The following is a 6,371-nucleotide window of genomic DNA, read 5'->3' as shown; positions in this document are numbered from 1 at the left end:
AGTTGTCCAGATAATTTCTTTCTATTTTTTTAGTAGAGACGGGGTCTCGCTCTTGCTCAGGCTGGTCTTGAACTCCTGACCTCAAGTGATCCACCCACCTTGGCCTCCCAGAGTGTTAGGATTACAGGCGTGAGCTACCGTGACCGGCCTATAGAGATAATTTTAAGTCAAATTTTTTTTCATATATGTTAAAGTTATTACTTAGTATGATACTGTTCTCTTGCCATTTGACAAAATATCTGTTTGCCCAAACAGAAATAAAATCAAATGTCTAAAAGTAGTATTGTTTCATAGAGCAATGACAATATTAGCAATAAAGGAAAAGAAAATCTAAATAACTAAAAATATAACAAAGGGTACAATACAACCTTATTTGAAAGAAAGCAAGAAATTAGACAGATTTTTAAATTATTGCTTTTCCCGCAAGTCACTTTTAGAGTATCTTGGTTGTCTAATAACTCCCTAGCTACACTAACTCAAAGTAAATGTGAATTATTTGTAGAGTTTCTATTTATCAGAGGAGTAGTTGGCTTACAAATAGAGTTCCTAGCTGGATAAGCAAGGGAACCACAGGGCTATTAGAAAGTTAACAGTTTCACTTAAGCTTATTGTTTCTTGAACAAAGGAGAAATTGTTTCAAGACTTGGACTTACAGAATGACTCAGTTAGTTAAAATGAGCCAGAATTCAGAATTTAGCAAGAAGTCTCAGAGCCAGCTTTCCTCATTTCTTGAAAAGATTTAGGGGAGAAAAACTAGGAAACTGAGTTGGGGTTGAGGGGTAGATAGGAGGACTAGAATCCTTTATATACACTTGAGAGCTGTCTGGATAGCAAAGATTTCCAAAAAAGGGACAACCATGTCTAGAGATAATCTACATATGAAAATATAAATGTTTATTGATGAATTGATCCATATGGGAGTGATTATGATGCTTCAGGGCATAGATGATTTCAGTACAATCTCAAGAGTTCAGTTAAAGAGGAAAACTGTGTTTCCATTTGCAATCCAAACATCCCACACTTTTCTCTAGTAACAAATAGTAATGTCTCAAAAGAAATGTTATCCTTTTTGGGAGATTTCCACAGCCTGAACTGATGAGCAACTGAGCAGTAATAATCTTATTTTTATGAAAATTCATCTGATGAAATTGAACAAGGGGAACATAGAAGATAATGCTGATGAAATGTGTCAAGGGCTTAGCATCATTGAATGGCAGCCATTATTATTATTATTACTTCTCATATGACTTGATGTTTTAATAGGGAATTTTCTTTTCTTTCTTTCTTTCTTTTCCTTTTTTTTTTTTTTTTTTTAAGATATAAAGTGTTTTCTGTAACCCAGGCTGGAGTACAGTGGTGCAATTACAGCCCATTGTAGCCTCTTAGCCTCTAAATTCTGGGCTCAAGTGATCCTCCCACTTTAGCCTCCTGAGTAGCTAAGACTGTAGTAGTTAGAGCTATAGGCACGTGCTAGTATGCCCAGCTAATTTTTTTATTTTTTATATAGACGGGGGTCTTGCTATGCTGCCAAGTCTGGTCTCAAACTCCTGGCCTCAAGCAATCCTCCTGCCTCAGCCTTCCAAATTGCTAGGATTGTCCGGGCGCGGTGGCTCCCGCCTGTAATCCTAACACTCTGGGAGGCCGAGGCAGGCGAATTGTTTGAGCTCAGGAGTTCGAAACCAGCCTGAGCAAGAGCGAGATCCCATCTCTACTAAAAATAGAAAGAAATTAATCGGACAACTAAAAAATATACAGGAAAAATTAGCCGGGCACGGTGGCACATGCCTGTAGTCCCAGCTACTTGGGAGGCTGAGGCAGAAGGATTGCTCGAGCCCAGGAGTTTGAGGTTGCTGTGAGCTAGGCTGATGCCACCGCACTCTAGCCCGAGCAACACAGTGAGACTCTGTCTCAAAAAACAAAATTGCTAGGATTACAGATGTGAGCCACTTTGTCTAATTAGGGATTTGAAAAGATTTCACAAACTGCTATCTTCTTTTTTTAACCTGACTTATTTCTTACCCCCACTCCAAAGATGCCTTCTTGAGATTGCTCCTGATATCCGGTTCCAGAGGGGATAAGTAAATATAAAGGTTAATTCTCAGTATGTAGATATTAATAAAAAAGGAGTGTGGGGCCGGGCGCGGTAGCTCACGCCTATAATCCTAGCTCTCTGGGAGGCCGAGGCGGGCGGATTGTTTGAGCTCAGGAGTTCGAGACCAGCCTGAGCAAGAGCGAGACCCCGTCTCTACTAAAAATAGAAAGAAATTAATCAGCCAATTAAAAATATATAGAAAAAAAAAATTAGCCGGGCATGGTGGCGCATGCCTGTAGTCCCAGCTACTCGGGAGCCTGGGGCAGTAGGATCACTTGAGCCCAGGAGTTTGAGGTTGCTGTGAGCTAGGCTGACGCCACGGCACTCACTCTTGCCAGGGCAACAGAGTGAGACTCTGTCTCAAAAAAAAAAAAAAAAAATAGGAGTGTGAAAAATAATTACATTCACTAATAAAAAGCACTTTAGTATCCTTACATTTCGTGATTGATCAATGTGCTAAAAATACAAAACACATACATTCACACTTCCCTCCATGTTCAGTAAAGCAAAATCGAACAAACAAAAGTGCAGCCCATCATTCAGCATCCACAACACAATGATTTGCTGAAATTTCTCCTAATTATTTTTTTCTAAGTTTTATGCCAACCTTATTGTGGTAGCAGAATTCTAAAATGACCTTTGCCCTGGTATATTCCCTCCCCTAGAGTGTGGAAGGGACCTGTAAATATTAATATGATGGAATATCCCATGATTAGGTTACATATAACCAGGGCGACCTGAGACCAAGGGGAATAACGATACCTGAAAACTGTAGTGGAAGTGAATCCATCTCAACCTCCACATGAATGAGCAGCAAGGTTTGACATTACTATTCCAACAATATTGGACCATTTGAAACAAATCAGCAAGGTAAAGAAGCTGGATAGATGGGTACTGTATGAATTAAATGAGCATCAGAAGAGAAATCATCTCAAAGCTTGCCTTTCTTTGCTGTCATGACAGAAAAACGAACCATCGCCTTATTGTTACGTGTGATGAAAAATGGATTCTTTTTGACAATCACAAGCGTTAGGCACAATGGTTGGATAAAGATGAAGTGGCAAAACACAGTCCCAAACCAAATATTCATTAAAAGAAAGCTAATGGTGTCTGTTTGGTGGTCCTGTGCTGGTATTATGCACTATAGCTTCATGAAACCTGGTCAATCAATTACAGCGGATGTCTACTGCAACCAGTTGGACAAAATGATGAGGATGCTTGTAAGCAGCCCAGATTGGTCAATAGAGACAGGTCAATCCTCTTGCAAGACAACACTCAACCATGTGTCGCACAAACAACGCTGCTCAAACTAAAGAGGCTGGACTTGGAAACTCTCTGTCATCGGCCATATTTATCAGACCTTGCACCAACTGACTACCACTTCTTCTAGGCTTTGGACCACTTCTTGCAAGGAAAAATATTCAGTTCTCACCACGCTGTGGAAAACGCCTGTCGCAATTTCATTGCCACTCACTCGCTCTCCAGGCTTCTTTGCTGCTGGCATAAACAAGTTACCATTAAGATAGCAAAGGTATGTTGACAGTTTAGGTGCATACTTTGATTAATTGTACTGCTTCTTGTTTGAGTTATAAACCACACTTTTGGTTTGAAATCGGACATTTCATATTTAAAAATGACCTACTATGATAGCACAGTTGACTTCAAGAAAGGGAGACTGTACTTGGTGGTCCTGACCTAACCAGGTAAGCCCTTGAAAGTAACAAATTTCTTTCTTGAAAGGGAAGAGATTAGAAGCATGAGAGGGATTGATAAAACAAAGATTCTAGTTTTACTAACTTTGAAAATAGAGTGGGGGTGGTGGTGGCACATGCCAAGGAATGTGAGCTGGCTCTAGGAGTTGAGAACTGGCCCTGACAGCCAGCAAGGAAACAGAGATCTCAGTTCCATAACTTCAAGGAACTTAATAAATTCTGTCAATATCCTGAATGAGCTTGGAAGCAAATTCTTCCCAAGAGACCTTGGAAATGAAAATTCCTGGTAATATATTATAAAATTCTGAGAGTTCTTTTATCTTCTCTGATTTCTAAAAATAGAATCCTCATGGATTCTTTAGCTTTCATGGGTGCAATGTTTTATTTCTCTGATTATACTATTTACAGATATTTTTATCAACCTTTTTGTGGTATAACCTACAGACAATAAAACATAATCATTGTAGGTTAGTTTAATGAGGTTAGACAAATGTATGCATCCTGATACCACAACCACAGTCAAGACATAGAACATTTTCATTGCTACAAATTGTTCCCTTTTGCCTCTTCTTAGTTAATCACCTCCTAGCCCCAGGCCCTAGGTAACCGATCTGCTTTCTGTCAGCAGAGATTAGATTTGTCTTTTCTAGAGTTCTACATCAATAGTATCATTCAGTACATAATCTATTGTGTCTAGGTTTTTTTTTTGCTCAGCATGTTTTTGAGATTCATCTATGTTGCTACATGTAACATTAGTTTCATTAGTTTCTTTCTGTTTTATTGTTGAGTATTTTTTCATCGTAAGCATATACTAAATGAATTTATCCATCTGTTGTGTATGTTTTATTTGAGTCCAGTTTTTGGCTATTATAAATAAAAGTGTGTAAACATTCATGTATAACTCTTTGTGTGGACATAGGTTTTTCTTTCACTTAGGTAAACATATAGAAGCAAATTGCAAGGTTGTATGTTAAGTATTTGGTTAACTTTAGAAGAAACTGCCAAAATATTTCCAAAGTAATCATTTGACATTCCTACCAACAATTGTATGGGAGTTCTAGTTACTCTACATCTTCACCAACACTTAATATTGTTAGCCTTTTTAATTTTAGCCATTCTAGTGGATGTGGTAGGACCTCAATATGGTTGTAATTAGCATTTCTATGATGAATAATGGTATTGAGCACCCTCTCATATGCTCTTCGGTCATCCTATGTTTCTTTTGGGGAAATGTCTGTTCAAATATTTTGCCCATTTTTAATTATTGAATCATAAAAGTTCTTTGTATCCACATACCATCTTTTGTCAAATATATGTGCTGAGAAAATTTTTTCCCTTTTCATTTTCTTAACAGTGTCATTCAAGGGCAGTCATTTTTAATTTTGATGAAGTTCAATTTATCAATTTTTTCTTTTATGGTTTGTGCTTTATGTATACTATCCAAGAAATTTTTGCCTACCCCAAAACCATGAAGATTTTCTAGTATGCTGTTATCTAGAAGTTCTATGGCTTTAACCTTTTTTTTTTTTCAAAGATTAGTCAGGTGCAGTAGTGAGAAGGGGGGAGAGAGTAGAACAAGTGGTTCAATCTGTAACAGACTGTGAACAATCAATTGAGATAACTTACTACATTTGGACCAGCCTATAGCTTTAACCTTTATGCTTAGGTTTTGATCCATTTGGAGTTAATATTTGTTATGGCATGAGGCAAAGTTCAAAGATTATTATGTTCCCGTTTGGATAGCCAGTTATTCCAGCACCATTTGTTGAAGAGGCTATTCTTTCCCATTGAATTATCTTTTCACCTTTGTAAAAAATCAATAGATCAAATATGTGCAGGAGTATTTCTGTACTTTCTATTCTATTCTGCTGCTGTATAAATCTATTCTTACACCAATTTCATACATCTGAATTGTGATAGTTTTATAGTAAGTCTTAAATTTAGGTATAAGTTCTACACCTTTCTTCTTTTTCAAAATTGCTTTGGCTAGCTTAACTCCTTTAGATTTCTGTATGAATTTTAGAATCATCGTGTTAACTTCCACAGAAAACCCTCCTTGTATTATTAATTATTTTCGAGATTTCATTAACATCTCTAATTCAATTTTAGAATTAACATCTTAACCATATTGAATCTGCCAATCTATGGAAATTGGTATATTCTCCAGTTATTTAGATCTTCTTTACATTGTATCAGCAATGTTTTGTAGTTTTCCCTGTTTTTTTTTTTTTTTGTGGAGACAGAGTGTCACTCGGTGTCCTGGATAGAGTGTAGTGAGGGTGGGTCACCGCAAGCTCCAGGTCCTGGGCTGTGAGCAATCCTTCTGCCTCAGCCTCCCTGGTTGCTGGGCCTACAGGCACTTTCCAGAGCGCCCGGCTATGTTTTGTTGGTTTTGTGTATTTTTTTTGTCTTTAAAAAATTTTTTTTTCCTAGTGGTAGAGACGGGGCTCACTGTGCTCAGGCTGGTGTCGAACCGCTGAGCTGCAGCTATCCTCCCGCCTCGGCCTCCCAGCAAGCTAGGATTACAGGCGTGAGTGGCCGGCCAATGTTTTATAGTTTTAATTGTA

This window comes from Propithecus coquereli, unplaced genomic scaffold (assembly GCF_000956105.1).
Source record: "Propithecus coquereli isolate 6110/MARCELLA unplaced genomic scaffold, Pcoq_1.0 Scaffold131, whole genome shotgun sequence".
Classification (NCBI taxonomy): Eukaryota; Metazoa; Chordata; class Mammalia; order Primates; family Indriidae; genus Propithecus; species Propithecus coquereli.
Note: the sequence above shows the minus strand (reverse complement) of the source record.